We start from the raw sequence: 17,064 nt of genomic DNA, 5'->3' as shown, positions 1-17,064 counted from the left end.
TTTTTTTTTTTTTTTTTTTTTTTTTTCAGTCCTTTGGGCTTTGAAGCCATTGGTTGAGATGCTACTAGAAAGTAAATTGTCTTGAGGTGTGATTCAATGTCCCTTGACCCCAGGAAGGGGGTCAGCATGAGGAACGAGATCTCTTTCCACTGACCTCACATTTTGATGAGGCCATCATTCATAGGGATATGACAGAATAGGCTAGTAAATCATATGGATTTGTTTGATCCTTTCTTCAGTGAAGACTTGAGATCCAGAAGAGATGCCTATCACTGCCCATAAGCATAATTTGCAACCTTTAATTTCAAAAAGATTTCATGAACCATTTATGGGCACTTTCTGATTTCCAACAAACAAGTAATTGCTGTTTTTAAATTTCTGCTTTCCTAGGAGACTGTATCCAAAGCTACGGTTTTTCAAGCCCTGGTGCCCCTAGCAGCAATACATAATTTGCTGAAATGAAAGAACAGCTGAAAAAATATATTGATATATTTTTTGTTTCTGCTATTACAAAAGAAGTGGGTCAAAATGCTATTGTACTAATTAAACGTGGTACTTGTTTGCCTTTGTGATCAAGATAAATCTCGTTGGCTATCTGTCGGCTGCCTATGTATTAGGGCTGACATTTAGGTACAAACTGGTGGGAATCTGGTTTGCTGCACACAGATGAGGAGTCTTTGGCTTCTCTTCATCTGATTCTTACACCTCAGGCATGGAGAAGAGGATTGTGGAAGGGTTATTATAGGGTGTAGTGTATTGTGAGATTTATTGCAAGGAGCAGGAAGAAGTGGAAAGCCAACAAAGTGCCCTGTCATATTCTATCTGATAAAGGGTGTTGTATGGCCATCTGCTGCAACAGACAGGACAAGTGGAGTAATATTTCTGACTTACTGGATAGCGAGTAGCAGTAAATGTGAAAAAGAAGAGACAGTAGTGTCTTTAGTTTAGCCACCCCATTTAAACTTTTTTCCCTTTAATCTCCAGTTGAATATATGTCATCATAATCTATAGTGCAAAATCAAAGTCCTTCCCTAAGAAAGCTTCCTGTAAATTCATGGTGGCTGTGGGCTTTACTTTTATAAAATATGTTTAATAGATATTTTTCCTGCTCCCTCTGCATTGTGACCCCGTGGATTGAAGTAGTTAAATTCTCCTGCTCAGTGGGAAGATGTACTGTTAGGCATAGTGAACGTGTACCGAACCACAAGGGAGGCAGATGGGTTTGCAGGTATCTGCTCCTTTCTTAGAAAAGTTTAGAGGTGATTAGCAGTTTGTGTTGGTTGAACGGCTCTTACAAAGGGAACAGATGATCTGTGCTCACAGTGATCTGCCAGAAGAATGATAGCAAGAAACGGTGATACCCTGCTAAAGACAGGGATGTGGTCTGAGAGGGAACATCTAAACTTCATAGCATGTGGGAGTTGCGTTATGGTTAAATACAGGCCTTCTGGTCACACAGATTAAGCACCTGAATTAAGAGTGTGCTGTTGCTTATTGTTACTGAGAACTTATGAGGTTCTCTTTCTGGTTATCTTTGTTTCTAATACCTCATATGTTTCTATACCTCATATATTATCTGGCAGCTTGCTTTCATTGCAGTCCCTTGTTATCCTGCTGACTCATTGTCCAAGATAAAGTGAAAAGGAGATAAACTGATGTGTGTGTGTGTGTTTTTGGTGCTTTTCACTCTGTGGGGTCTCTGAGTGCTCAATGTGAGGATGACCCACTTCAGACACCACTGAAATACAGACACCAAGCAAATATGCAGTGATGTGCAGGTGCACTTGGCAGCAGGATCAGACTGCAGGTGAGAAACACCTAGGGTAAAGAACAAACAGGTTTGTCTTTGGCTTACCAAGAAATTGTGTGTTCACTACTGGAAACAAATGTTACAGGTAAAACTCTGATCATAACTATGATTATTACTTCAAAGCAATTACACTGATATTTATAAAATCAGTAACATAGACGTAAAAGAGTGTGTCCAGCCCAGGTACGCTTTGCTATAAAATAGTTTTGTTATACTTTTATAGAAAGCAGCAGTTCCTAGTAACATGAGTTAAATCATGTAGAGGAATTAAAGTGCTGACAAGCTAAAACTAATCCTTCTAATTATTGAAGGGATTAGCATAAAGGAAATAAATGATGCATTTCTGGATTTAGAACTGAAGGTTATTTTATTGGAATGGTAATTTCTTGAATCCAGTTGTTTTTCAGTGTTCAGGTGTGATTTCCTTGCAGCTGGCAGTGAGAAATATACATAGAAATGAAAACATGTATTTAAGAAAAGAACGCTTTATATAAGTATTTTTCTTCTATTTTACCAATTGTGTGAAGTTGGTCATGGACTTTGTAGATTGCCTTCTGCTTGCATCAATTGCACAGCTGAAACTGACCCCTTTTGATAGAAGTTTGCTGTTTGAATCAATTAGTATTTTTATTTTCAATTAATTCATGAAGACAAGTGCATTTATAGAAGTTTTTGAAAGTTTGCCTTTTCAGACTTACATCACTATGTTGCTTGGATTAACAGTGCACCAAGTTCCAGAAGTCCCATCTCTTCCAATAAAAATAAATGAAATCATGTTGACAATGTGGAGGGCTACAAAAGTCACAGGACTCTTTGTGTAAGCTGCATTCCGCAGAAGAAATTATAAAGTAGAGGTGATTTTTTTTCCTTTTTTTTTTTTTTTTTTTTTTTTTTCCCCTGCAGTTTGCTATGTTGTCTGCTGCCTTTTTTCTGTTTTGTTAAATAGGCAGGTCTTATAGGGTGTTGACCCTGGTGTGAGCACAGATGTATGCAGGGTGTGAGAGCAACAAGTTGGCTTGGTAGTTAGACCATGAAAGTCTCATAAATATCAGACGTTTTCAGCCATGCGCTGAAAGAGGGTAAGGAAAGGAAAATAAATGAATGTTATCAGACTTGCCGTTTGGTTCAGAGGACCTGAATTAATTTGAAGTCTGCGCACTGATCAGTCCTGTGCTTGGATGACTGGCACTGTGTTGCAGATAGCTTTAAAAACTGCTGAGCATAGTGTATAACCTTTCCTTCTAATGGTGGGATCAATCAACCCGGGATTAGCATGCTCACAGGCACTTTTTTCATCTTCTGCCATAGTATTTCTTCCAGTAAGAGGATGGATTACCCGCTGAACACTTGAGGAAAAGAGAGGAGTCTTCTCTGAAGGAAAGTATATGAAAGTCCACAGAAAAGCATAATTTATCATGTGCCACTTGAAATAAAACACAGAGAAATTCCCTCCTCATCTTTCAGAATAATTTCTTTTTTTTAATATAAATGGAAATATTTAAATACAAATTTGTCCAGTGAATACCTATAACCAAGTTCAGTAGTAACTTTGATTTATAAATGCGTTTTTTGGATGGAGAGATCAGTCTAACCATATCATACTTTCATTTCAACAGTCAAATTCACATTTGTGCAGCACACTTGTCTCTTCTCACAACCGTGTCTTGCGTATGAGTAGTTACCTAGGAAGATACAGGAACAGAATGCATCAAAGGAATCCAACTGCAAATAATTAGATCAAGCAAAGAGAGAAAAAACTTTGCATACTAAAATACAGCTTTTTATTTGTTAAGTTTGCAGAACATCCTCTTGAAGAAGCAGTCAGTTTACATCACTGCTTGTGCTCTAAAAAGTGTACAAAACACACAATGGTTTAAAGAATTTCTTTCTCAGTACTGTCCTAAGAGAGACTATACAATAATTTCCACAGCCAGTAGAGTTTCCAAAGCATGTGTTAATTTTTCACCAAAACAGTTCTGAGAAATAGATGTGTTATTTACTTGTCTCTCTTCATCACACGGCACTTCAGGTGGGTCACAAACCCAAAGATTGCATCCTCTAGGGGTGTAGAGTCAGTAAGCCCCTGAGTTTCATTTTCTTTGACTTCTAAGACCCAGGAGTTCATGCTGCCACAAAGTGCTGCATCCATGTGTGAGAGTTGCTCCCAGTGTTCAGTTTCCATAGCACTGGACAGGCCCAAAGCTTGTGCTGAATTGCAAGCAGCAGCTCAGGCAATAAAATAAATAGAAAATGTTTGATAAAGTGGTTCAAACATAATCTAGATTGGTGCTTTTGTGAAAAATAAAAAATGGAACTGACAGTTCAATAAATATTCTGTAATACAGAGAACCTCCCTATTAGCCTAGGGTGAATTGTTATTATTATTTTTTTTCCATTTTGATATCTTTTCAAGGCTTTTGATGACCAGAGAGCAAGAGCCTTCCCTCAGGAGCATCTTCAGCAGGAACCAAATAAATAATACTGTAACTGATACAGTAGGCTTGTGAGGTACATCTTGGAGCTACTAGATAGCACACAGTCTGACAGATTCCCCCAGAAATAATCCATATGTAAATGGAAAATAGCATGTGATACCCAATTTACAAACAGCTCCATGCTCTGTTCTTGGATTTGTGCTATTGGGCCTGTAATTCATCTTTCACAGCCAGCTTTTTGTCTCCTTTACTCTTTGTCAGATGTACAAACTAAACAGGAGATTGCGAAACAGAGATATTTTCTAAACAGCTGATCTCTTTTTTCCCCTCTTCAGCTGGCCTGGTTTTAGATGCTTCATATTAGTCACTATATAAAAAAACAAGCAGCCATATTTAAGTAGAAACTAGGTCCCCATTACAAACTGAGTTCTTAATCCCATCCCTAATTTCCCACCAGGGAAGCCTAATCTTTCTGGATGTTCATGTGCTGAATCTTGATGGTGAATAAGGGATTTCTGGGAATTTTAGAAAAAGAGACTTGGGTAAAATTGTGCAATTTCACCTAGTTCATAGACAAAAAGTCTCTGTTTGGGGTCTTTGTGCTACTTCTGGAAGAGCTGGCCTATATATTCCATGTGAGCTTTGCCTTCCCTGTCTTAGGAGACTTCCTCTGGGCTGTGAATATCTTACAGGAAATAATAGGCCACTTGCTGAGATGCACAATAGACTCATCACTTAGAGTGCAGAAGGGACCTGATCATTTTTTTTTTTTCTTTTTAAACTTAGCTGTAAAGGTTTGTCCTACTTTGTGACTGACATTTTATGCAAATTATTTAGAGCACTTTTGTGTATTAATTAGAAGTTGTATATATTATCATATTTATTATCTTATTCTCGACAGTACATGTTCTGAGCACTGTAAAATGTCTAACTTGGCACTTTGGCTGTGTACTAGAAGTTGGCAAGGTCACTGGAGAATTTCGGAGTTGTCACTAGGTGTTGGAAGTATTCAGGTTCTTATGGGAAATGTGTGTCTGCATTGATAAATTATGCCCAAACTCCTGGTATGGGTGAGAAGGACATGGTAGTCATGAAGCCTGTTCCCCCATATGAGTAAGGGCTGTAGTTTACTGGTGTGCATCTTGCTGTCTTGATTTTCCTACCTGGCTGCTGTTTTCCAGCCATGATCCAATATGGGAACAGGTAAAGAGATGACGTTTGACTCATCAGCAACCCCAGCAAATGTCTCTCATCTTCTGTTTATTAGCTAGCCCTACAGAAGTTCAGTTTAGTGTAGCTGGATGCAGCAAAATCCTTGTATCCTACTTGGGATACACTCTAGATTGGTGGACAGATAGATAGATGAAAAGCTGGAGTATTTTTGGGGTCTCACAGAGATTATTTATAATTATTGGTTCACAATCTATGTGCAGGCCAGTTAGGAGCTGAATTCCCCAGGGGTCTATGTGGAGAGGTACCATTTAATACTTTCATCAGTGACCTGGAGAAAGAGACTTAAAATGTCCCCTCATGAAGTCAGTGGGTGACACAAGACTGAGGGGAACCACATGTTATGCTGGGGGGCTTGGCTGTCATCCAGGGAGACCCGGAAAGGCTGGAGGAATGGGTCAGTGGGAACCTCATGAAATTTAATGAAGACAAATACAAAGTCCTGTGCCGATGGAGAAAATTCCCTGAAGTGTATAGGCTCAGCATTCTGGGCTCTATTAAGAGGAGCAGAGCCAGAAGGAAGGGATTACCCCCTCTACTCAGTACTTGTTAGACCACATGTTACTGTATTCTGTTTTGGCCCTCACGGTACAGCAAAGACATTGATGAACTTGATGTTTGAGGAAGCTTGGCAGAGGCCAGCAAGGTGGTGGGGGCTGGATAATTTGTCCTGGGAGGAGAGGCTGGGGAAATTGAATTTGTTCTGCTTGGAGCACAAACAGCTTGGTGAGGGACTTGACTGCAGCCCTCAGTGCATACAGGGTCACTGAGGAGATACAGCTGGTATCTTCATGATGGTATGTGGCAGGAGGACTGAAGATAATAGGCATAAGATGAAATGAGAGGTTCAGACTGGATATAAAGAAAACAGGAGACTGTCCCATGAGACAGTCAAGCTTGTACAGTCTCACTGTCATTGGAGGTTTTCAGGACAAAGCCTGAACAACCTGGTCTGAGTTCAGTGTTGACCCTGGACTAGAGACTTCCAAGATCCCCTCCAGCCTGAATGGCTCAATGATTCTCTGACAATGGGCCTTTAAATGAACCCAAAAGATGCTAAAGGATGGATTTTTGAAAAAAAAAAAAAAAGGGGGGGGGGGGAGGGGAAGGAGGAAGTGCTTGCTTATATCTGCAAGAAAGGAATACATTTTTTTACATCTGACATTATGGTATTTTCTTTCCCATTTGCTTTGGGATTTTTTTGTGGGTCTTTCTTTTTGGGTAAAAAATAGAGTTATAGATGAGGTTTTCCAAATTTAGGAGATGATTGCCTTCCAGTTTTGGTAATTACTTTATATACCAATTCTTCCAGTCTTTAGGCATAAATTGTAATACTTCACAAAGAGAAGATCTGACTTATTGTCTGACCTGACTAGTAATGAAGCATTTTGACAGCATCTGGGCTATTTCCCTGCTGTGTAAGCATATGTAACTTCTTTGAAGTGAATTGCACTACATGTAATTGTACTAGTGGCAAGTTTGGCCCATTTTTAATAAAATATAACTAATAGGTTTTGTGCTTGTAAATTATTAAAATGTTCAGACAAGGTCTTGCTGGTGAGTAACTATAAGAAAATCCTCTGACACAAGAAATGTCAGATATTGCCAAGAAAAACAAATGGGTCTAATCTTCAGCTCCCAAAGTGTTGAACTGAAAGGCCATTTGTACAATAGGTGCTTCACCCAAATTGATGCAAGATCCTTTACCAACTCCACTGTTGTTAAAACACAAAAGCTTTAGAAAGCCTTTCCCTGTCAGTGTTCCTAGATCATAGCCTGATATTTGAGTAGCACCGTAGAGCAGGATAGAAATATTATACATGTTATTCTCTTTAGGAGCTTGTCTGTTCTGACACTTTCTTTGGATGTTTCTTCCCACCTTAATTACACAACTATAATGCTTTCAGAGTAGTTTCAGTTTACAAAATCAAAAATGTTTGGATCTCAGAGCTGTGTATGAGGAGAAGACAGTGCAGCCTAAAAGGCTGTGGAAATATTTTCCTTCTCTTGGGAAGTACCTCAATGAAAAGTACATCATTAGGGTCAGATTTTAACTTACACGGTATGTAGAGTGCTATGTAGGTTGAGAAACTTGTTGATCTTTTATTTATTTATTTATTTTTTAACATAAAATAGTAGATTGTTTTTGATTTTTGAGTTTTATGCAGCACATTATAGAAATTAAAATCTGACTTTCATGTTGTTAATGATTCTGCTTTAAAATCAGTGATTTTTGTATATGCCACTTGTATGCTCTTCATTGATGGTAATTTGAGTATCACAAGCAAAACACATACGGAACTTATCCTTACATCTGCAAAAGTATTCATGTCACTGTCTCTAGCTCATCATATCCAAATCTCATCTCCTCAAGTGCACAGGAGAAGGAACATCACTCTGAATTACTGTCAAATCCTGTTTACCGTTACAGCAGTAAGATTAATTATTTAAATGTGCAGATTGCACAAATTATACTAGAAAATTGGAATAGTCCCAGACATTGGAACTTGGTCACCTGTGATGACACACTGCTGAGACAGCCCTTGCACAGTTTTGTCCTAGGCCAGGTACTTTGGGGCACACTTGGTGAACTAGGGAACCAAGGAAATGCTCTTTCAGAAGTTCTCAGTGTCTGAGTGAAAATGAGGATGGGTCCATGCCAGTTGTCCTCTGCATAGTGACGTGTACTGAAGTTAGGAGTAGTACACTGAAAACTGAGCTTTTATCATACATTTTTTAATGTCACCCTACCAGTGACCCTTTATTTAGCTGTCTCAGGAAGCTGTGATATGAGCATAACAAAAACAACAACAACAAAACAAACTGGAAAATGTAGTGTGAAGAGGCTGTAGCTCCAGAGTGCTTCCAAACCCAATGCAGTGATAGTTAGTCACTTTCTGATTGATAGCTGGGCATATAAATTGCTGTAGTAACATATATATCAGATTCTCCAAACTAAACCTTTCAAAGATAACCAGCCAGCACGTATGAGCATCGAATATGTTAAAAATCTGTAGCAGATCTATATGATTCTATTGTAACTGCTATTGTTTGTTTGTGTCTGTACTGCTCGAGGTACTGGGAGTATCCACGGCTCTACTAACAAATGGCACAGGCAAACTGATTTCCTCTTGGCCACATGTTTGTCTCAGTTGGAGCAAGTCAGAGTAATCCAGACATTGCCAGGGAGTTAACTAATGCTTGGGCAGTTGGGCTTGGTGCTTGTGCTCATGCTGTGGTCTGTTCCTTTTTAGCAGAGGAGAGTCAGCCTTTATTCCTGGCAGCTGTGCTTTTGTGCTTCACTGCATTTCATGGCCAAGCAATTGAACATTAGTCCCTGAAGTGTTTCCAGTTTGCTTTTTGAGTTCTTGTTTTGGTTTCCTTCAGCAGAAATGAAGGCACTTTTTTCAGTTCTACAGATACGGATTCATCTCACCTGACTTTAAACTGTCCAAAAGTTAGAAGTCTTCTCCAAGTCCAACATCTAGACTACTGTGATATTTGAGGCAAAATATGATGCACTGCTGTGTCTTAGAGACCTATCTTAGTAGTGGTTGAATCCCCCATGGAAGTGGCTCATGTCTCTGCTCACTATATGGAGACAGTTAAGGCGATTATCTTGGACTAGATGTCTAAGTTTTAAAATGCTAAAATTAGATGGGATAAGTCCTACTCACAGCTACTATGTTTATCTTCAGCTTCTCTTTTTCTATTTTGTTTCAAATTTCATGGCCGTACTCATCCATTTTCCACGTCTTCTAGCTGTTTTTCTTTATATTATTTGTCCCACATGTACATGTTATTTCCTTCAACTTAAACCTGATCTCTGATGCGGGAATGGCAAATGGGATTCTACAATACTTCTGCTTCAGTCTATTTGCTGAAGCATTGACTTTCTTAAAGCATTTTTATACTGAAAAAAAAAATCAATAAGTCTATATATGAGGCAGAAGCAATAATGTAAAGGCGTCTTGCTAACCTAGAACAAAAGAGCAACATCTAGAGTTGAACGTCATTCAGTGAAAGGGAAACCTCTGGTTTCTAGTTGAGGGAAAATTATATTGGGAGTCTCTGACACCTTGCATTATGCACCCAACCATCAAGGGTAGCCACAATTCAATAAGCTGCAAGAAAAAAAGAACAAGCTCAGGAGAGCAAGCTCTGGAGAAAATAAGGGACTGTCACCTACAACTTGTTGGCCATAATATTTTTCAGTACATAATGAGTATGCAGAATCAATCTTTTTAGATGAATGCAATTGTGAATTTCTGTTGAAATCTGTAGATGTTTTTGGACTTTTTTGGTGGGGTCAGATTTTTGTGCAATATTTCTATTTTTTCATTCTGCAGTATTTCTAATATTTCATTTTGTCTGTGGAACAGCCACTAAGTTTGAAGCATTTCAGCTGGAAAAGGGATATTGGCAGAATGTGGCATTCTTATGGATGAAACTGTATCAGTTCAGTGATGAATCTCGGGTACACTGTTCTATGATGGATGAGTAGCCAAAGAAGATAGAGTTTATTTAATGCTTATTTTGTACCTCATTCTCTGAAACTGCTTGACAGCAAATATCTCTTTAACTATATGCAAGTAGTGCTTGGTGAGGAGGAGAAAGGCAGTACTTTGGGATTTAGCTTGCAAGCGTCCTTTCTTCCCTTCTGTTTTTGAAATGTTATCAGCCAAAGGCAACTAGAAAAAATGGTTTGAGAAGTGTGTAACATAGCTGCAACCGCGTTTTTATATAGTGCTTGTTACCCACTTTTTCTGTGCATCATTGTAGCTTCTAAAGTGGTCCTTAAGATATATTGCTGATAAATGAGTTGCACAGTTGTTCATTCCAGTCTCATTACAGATTGCTAGCCAGGGGAGGAGGGAACCCCACAGAGGGATCCTGGGGAGACTGCAGGTGTTACTGATACTGCAAATTACACAGGCAGTTGTCTAGGGAAAGGCTTTATGCATTGAAAGGGTGGTATGTGTTAGAGGGGGTAAGTGCTGGGAGGTCCCTCTGCCAACACCCTGGGGCAGGCTGGCAGCTGAGGCAGGACCTGCAGAGGAGTTTCTTTACGAAATGGGGTCTTCCACTCATCTGCCCTGTCCACCTGTGTTTGCTCTTCTGAATTCCTGAGCCTCTCCCGCCTCTCAGGCACTGTGTCTGGCCTCCAGGTGGGCTGTGGTTGGAATAGGCCAGGCCGTCATAGTATCCCCACCAGGCCTTTCAACAGGGATAGCCCAGCTCCTCATGGAGGAGCTTTTGAACCTTCACAAATGGCACGTTGGGGCAGGAGGTAAGATGGAAACCAGCGCCTGCCACAGCCAGGGAGGTGGGTCACGAGATGTCCCTGTGGCTGGCACCTGGGAGCTGGGCCACCGCAGAGGCTACGTGTTGCAGGGAACCACTTGCCTCATGCCGGGCAGCCTGTGTGACCTGGAGAGGTGCTACCCCTCAACATGTTTCTTTTATTTGCTTGTTTTGGAAGCCTAATATTTGAAATTTGTCATTAATGGCACAACATTCAGAAACCACAAAATAATCTGATGTCTTAGAGTCGTCTTTGTGTCATTTGTTGCCCACATTCTGAATGCAAAGGAAATGTGCAATATTTTTGATCAGTGAATCTGCTGCCAATGTCAAAATATGTTGTGAACCAATAGCCAAACATTGCACAGATGTAACTCAATATGATCCAAGCTTCAAGGCCAGAAATACTTGAATGCAAAGATAACTGATGCTTGGAGAAACACCTTAAAACTTTGTTTCCCAGTGCATGTAATATGATTTTCCATCTGTCTGCTGCATAGCCGAGGAATCCAAAAGCTAACGTACTGTAAGATTTTAATCACATTCATTTGTTTTTCAATTACTGGTGGGTATATTTTATTTCTGATGTTGAGACAAAATCCAGTATTTTTAGCGAGAATGTGGATAATAAAGGTTACAATTTATTCCTCAAAACGTGGGGCTTTTTATTTTTCCTATGTTTAACATACAGTCACAGATAGCATAATTAGAGGTGTTCTTTCTTTGCAGTGGAATGTGACTTGTGTAATAACATTATTTAAATGGCTGTTTCTGTTTCAGTGAGAAATAAACATTTGGCAGTGTCCCATTGTGCTACTTAATTAACTTGAGTCATGTGAAATATGTGAGCTGGGTGACTGCTACAGATTCTTAAAGCCCACAGCACATGAATAGGACATCTGTGTTGTGGCCCAATCCTGATATTAGGGCAAGTGTTTAGAGGTTTAGAGGAGCTGTAGTAAAATAGGAAGACACCCAGGCAAGAATAAGTTGGCAACATGAGGGAGAAGTTATAATACAGCCAAACACACCAGCTACCTCCTCCTGTCGCAGTCAGCCTGACAGTCCAATTGGGGCAGACTGGTGGTGGTTTTTGCTGATAGATTTCTCATCCCACAAAGGTGCATCATTAGAGACTTCTGGTATCTTTGCAACTGAGACAAAAACCTTCCCTGTTTTCAAAGTTCCTTTAAAATGGGAATAGAGACAAGCAATTTCTGGGTTTGGACTTTGTTGGGAAGAGGGTTTTTTTATTAACTTATGAGCCAGAGTTTTATTATTTATGCAAAATCATGGAAGCATGTGAACCCCATAATGGAAACAAGCTGACAGATTTCACTGTTTGGCACCTGCAGTTTGCTGTACTGAAGCTCTGTATTGCTTTAGATCTTGAAGCTAACACCTGAGAAGTTGTTATAGAGGCTTGCTTTCTTCTTGTAACATGTTTTCTATTTGCCAGTCTCAAATCTGCTTTTTCTCCTGTATCTAAACCCGGAAATTAGGTATGAGAAGGCTAGTCAGCAGTATTATGTTAAGCAGTGAAAAGTCTTAAAGGAATATAGGCATATATTAATATAGGAAATATATAAATATAGGAATAGTTTTTTGTCAGGTATGCTTTTCTTTTTGCTTCCTTCAAGGATAATGCTTGATGATTCTTTGCTCCAGAAAACATTAAATTATTAACCTCACTGATGCAGTTCCCTGAGATACACTACAGGATCCACGTTTGGACATTTAGACAGATAATCCAAGCATTAGTCTGTGGAAGATTGTCTGTAAATAATGTAAGAAGAGTAAAGCAAAGGATATCCTCTTACGCACATAACTGGTATGAAATGTCTCAAACTGACAGGGTGGAGCTGAGATGTAGGTGCTTTGATGACATGGGGTTTTGCTTCCCTGAGTCATTTCTACATAGCTTTCATGAGCTGATATTATGAAGTACTTTGTAATCTTCTAATTTCACATTTACTTGCTACATGTCATTTTCATCTTACCCTGGGACAGAGCCTCAAGCCCAGTGCTGGAGAGAGAAGCTTCCCCTAAATGCTCCGTAACTCAAGGTTTAGGCAGATACAACACTACCATTATAAGCTAGACAAAATTGAGAAAGGGTAGTTGTTCTGGGAAGGAAGTGCTGTTGTTGGACCTCCTGATGGTGCCCCTGGGAGCCTGACTCATCCAAGAAAATGGGAGCATTTCTGGGAACAAGGACCCCTGCTATTTGTTGGGGTATTCCCATTATATACCCAACACCTTCCCGTCTGGTGGAGTGCCTCTGTCAGGCGGTCTGCCACAGCCAGAGAAACCATCCTGCCCTTTACCAATGCACTTGTCTCCTGTAGCAAAACCTGGTAGCCAATTCATCCCTTCAGGAGGTCTCACCACTGGCCTCTGCATTGCTTCTCTTATATTGATGTGGTTGTCTTAGCAACAGCAAGGACTTTAGGGCAGGGGCGAGCTCTGATCTCTCTTCTGTACAATGCAGTGTAGAATCCACAAGGGTATGCAAATGTTTTATAATAATCATTTCCCTTCAATGTATTATTCTGCTTTTCTTTCACCAGCTGAACCTCATTTCGTTATTTGTTGCCCATTAGGATTGCTTCTAGGGAGGCCTGACAAAACAGTTACTGAAATTGTTCACTTAGAGTTATAGATGGTGTTCAAAGCACCTGCTGATTTGTTGAAAAGTGCAGTTTGGTAGTTTTCTAGCCTCACATTGATTGTGGGATGCTGTGCTGGCGACAGCAGTGTGCAACAACATAAGCACCACTGCTTGTACCAAATGCAATCATCAGTGTGGCATCAGAAATGAAAACCAACTGAGAAAATGTTATCTAGTGGTAGAAAAGTGCTCTGTTAATAATGAAGGGCAAGTATGGGCAGAGAGCAGGACATTATTCCTGAGAGAGCTGGCAGAATGGAGACATAAACTGCCTCTTATGAAGATAGAAATTTCTGTAAGAAATAGGTCACATAAGATTGTTTAGTGGAGAAAAAAATAAGTGAAGATGAGACCCAGCATAAATGCAAAGATAGCAGAATTGCTTCAGAGCAGTTTCTGACTTTCATAACACATTTGACTCACAGTGCCCCCTGCCTTCTCTTACATCTTGTAATTTAGGGCCTCCACTCCTTGCCCTGGCCCCCCAGCCTAGGACCTGGGCTGCCTCCTCTTGTCTCTACCATTAATAGCTTTATTCCTGCCTCTAGTGCCAGCATGGAGATTGTTTGCCCAATGCCACACTGGATGTTGGAATTTTGGTTGGGATGGTTCGTTTGGTCCAGGATCACCTGTGCTTCCTGCTTCCCGCAATGCTGGCTCTCAGTGTGGCACGCAGCCAGCCCGGCCAGGTAAAACAAGTTATAGGGCCGCTACTGCACCTCACTGGTCAGATGTCATTAGCCAGTTGGGAGCCATGGCTTTGGAGAAAATTTCTATCTTTTCTTAGAAGCAATATTTCTTAGAAGAAGCAATATTTCTCCTGAGGTATTTCTTTCCTGTGTTGTTCTGCAAAGATGGTGCCTGTGTTGTCTGATCAGCAGTGGGAGTTGTGTAGGGACAGAGAATGGTCAGAGAAGATTAAATCTTCACAGTTTCCAGCTGCTGAAATCTCTCTCTAGCTGTTAATATCTTGACTGAACATTTATGAACTGTGGTGGTTTTCTTTAAGACACTCATAAATTGGCTGTATTTTGACCTCAGGAGGACAAAAATTACATGCAAGTCACAAATCATCCTCTGTGAAATGGTAAGAAAGGACATTGAATGAGAAGTTCTAGTGCCACAGAGGTGTCTCTTAGTGTGTGTTAGCCTAGGCTGAACCCTATTTCAGTGCATATTTCAGAAAGGCTCTGGCTGAAGGAGTCACCCGCTGCTTACCCCTGGCATCCAAGTAAGCCCTGAGACTTCCCTCAGCCAAGCCGTTGGGTGCTGCTCGCTGTCACCTACCTGGCACAGCAGAGCTGTTGCTCGCAGTGTTTCGTATTGCAAGAACTGAATCATTTCTAAACTTGCTGCTCAGGTGGTTTTCCTTCTGGGGCCTCAGTCAGCATGGAGAATGGAAATTGGCTAATCAGTTTTGCTTTTGTTTACAGTGAGTTACTCTCTATCAAGTGGTATCAGACCTCTCCAAGGTTTGAATTATACACATTGGGGGACCACGTTTATTTGTTTAGAGAAAGCTGTGACTCAAATAGAATTAAAAAAAAAATAAATCATATGAACATTTGTATTGCTCTCATGGAGTGTAAATTCAGACAAAGATTTCCATGAGAGCATTTTTTCTAACCAAAGCATCTGTCACTGAAGTTATGAAGATATCTTCATACAGGGAGATAAATACACATTATCTACCTGCCACTTATGATACTCAGTAGGTGATAAAAATAAACTAGAGAAAAAGAAAAATAAATTAATAGAAGATGGAGAAGGTGGGATGGCAGGTATATTACCGGTGAGCAGAGAAAATAGCAAGATGGGATGACGGCTGAGGACATGCTGCTTGCTTTTTTCAGAGGAATCATTATTTCTGCAGGGAGTACCTGTGCTGTGAGAATCCTCAGCAGCAGATCCTTTGCAGAGGTGAACAGCCCCAGATTGCCTGCTCTTCAATGCATATTGCACTACATCCATGTTTCAACTGATTTTGATTCCTTCAGTTTTCATGTTCAAATACAATTCTGGGGGTTCCTGTAGTCTGCGGACAGCAGGTGCTGTGAAGCCAATCGGATGTTTGTGCCCAAGGTGGCCAGGACACACAAATCCGCGTGGCGCAGCCTCTGCCCCAGGGTGTTGAGCTAGGTCAAAATGTTGAGCTGCAGCGGAAGGGGACTGTTGGGGGCTAAACTGTGTCCAGAGATGATTAGCACAGCATGTACCTGTGCACGTGAGGAAGGTAACCTTATTAAAGAAAGGTCACTGCTCACACTTTGGAGTGGGATCACATAACACCACCATGTTCCCTTTTGAATGAGGAGAGGTTGGTAAGATGGACAGAAGCTGTTCCAGGGCAGCCTGCTTCAATGCTAGTTAATTATTTCATGCATGTTTAATTTACTTTTATATGTAAAAAAAAATGGTGTGATTGTACCACTGCATAAAAGAGCACCAGTGGACCAAAGCTGTGGGAGCTGATGGTAGTGGGCAGCACTGGTGCTCCCTGTAGCAATCCAGTGAGGAAGGGTCACTGTTGGAGCAAGCCAAAACAGAAGCAAAACAGAAGTTAATCTGCAAAAACAATGCTGAGGGTATTTATTTCCACTAATTAAAACCACGTGTAGCACAGACATCTGTACCTGAGCTGTCACCCCAAACTGTGTGCTCCCTTCCTCCCCCTACATTCAATGAAGAGGCGTAGGCAATTTTAGAGCCACATCCATCAGTGACCTGTTTTAGTTAGAATGAGATAACTCTCACTCCAGAAGTTACTGTTTTTCCCTAATGTGGACAGAGGGAATTTAGCCAACGCGAGTTCAGATGGATCCTGCCCCGGAATATCTATTGATTGTGTGTTATAACTTTTAGCTTAGGAGTTCCTGAAAAGCTGCCCAGGTCTTCCTTCCAATCCTGTATTTCTCAAACCCTGTGGAAAAATCCATCCCATTAGCTTTATGTTACAATTTTACTTACAGAGGAGAAAAGGCTTTGGCATGCTGAGCATGTTAAAGGCTTTCTCGCCACCTGAGAAGTTTACATAATGATTTTTATTTGTTACACGAATTGTTCTGTACATGAAGGCACTTCCTCAAACCCACGTAAAACCAGTGTACCTAGCAGCAAAAACACACGTACCCTGCCTTTGATATCTGCAAGGGAGTTAAAGCAATTACTGTTAATCACTCACAGATATGGAAATGACTTATCCAAGCAAAAGAAAAAAGCCACTTCCCAGTCAAAAGTACAGTGCTTGAATTCCTTTTTAGCTATGCTGGTGCAAATTGGGAGTTTCTGGTGTCAATTACATTTTGTCTGGATTTTCACTGACTTAACAGAGATAACAATCAGGCCCCCTGGCTTCTAATCAAGTTTGATATTACCCTGGTGAGTTGTTATAATCCCTGAAATGGCACCATGTGTTAAGAAATCAATTGCGTTATGAAAATTACTCAGCTTTTCAGTGGTGCTAATGTAATCTGGTCTAATTGTCTAATTTTACCTACTAAATAAAGAAAACGTTCAGAATTCTCTGCAGTGGAGATTCATATTTGTAATTATCAGTGCAAAAAAGAAAGACAAATATTTTTCATCAAGGACAAGAGTTTTCAATGTGTAACAGA

The 17,064-nt window shown here is 40.3% G+C and overlaps 1 protein-coding gene across 4 annotated transcripts in view; it reads left to right on the top strand.

The window, feature by feature from the left end:
• MTUS2 (microtubule associated scaffold protein 2) overlaps window positions 1-17,064 on the top strand; it is a 281,311-nt gene that overhangs the window by 54,219 nt on the left and 210,028 nt on the right. The window contains exon 3 of one of the 4 annotated variants that reach the window (XM_035325340.1): window positions 4,224-4,293. The exons of the other annotated variants lie outside the window; for them this stretch is intronic. The gene's annotated coding sequence lies outside the window, so the exon portion shown is untranslated. The remainder of the gene's footprint in view (window positions 1-4,223; window positions 4,294-17,064) is intronic. 4 annotated transcript variants of the gene reach the window in all.

The sequence above is a fragment of the Oxyura jamaicensis genome, chromosome 1 (genome assembly GCF_011077185.1).
Source record: "Oxyura jamaicensis isolate SHBP4307 breed ruddy duck chromosome 1, BPBGC_Ojam_1.0, whole genome shotgun sequence".
NCBI classification, from domain to species: domain Eukaryota; kingdom Metazoa; phylum Chordata; class Aves; order Anseriformes; family Anatidae; genus Oxyura; species Oxyura jamaicensis.
The sequence above is the reverse complement of the archived record's forward strand: the minus strand, read 5'-3'. Positions and strand labels throughout refer to the sequence as shown.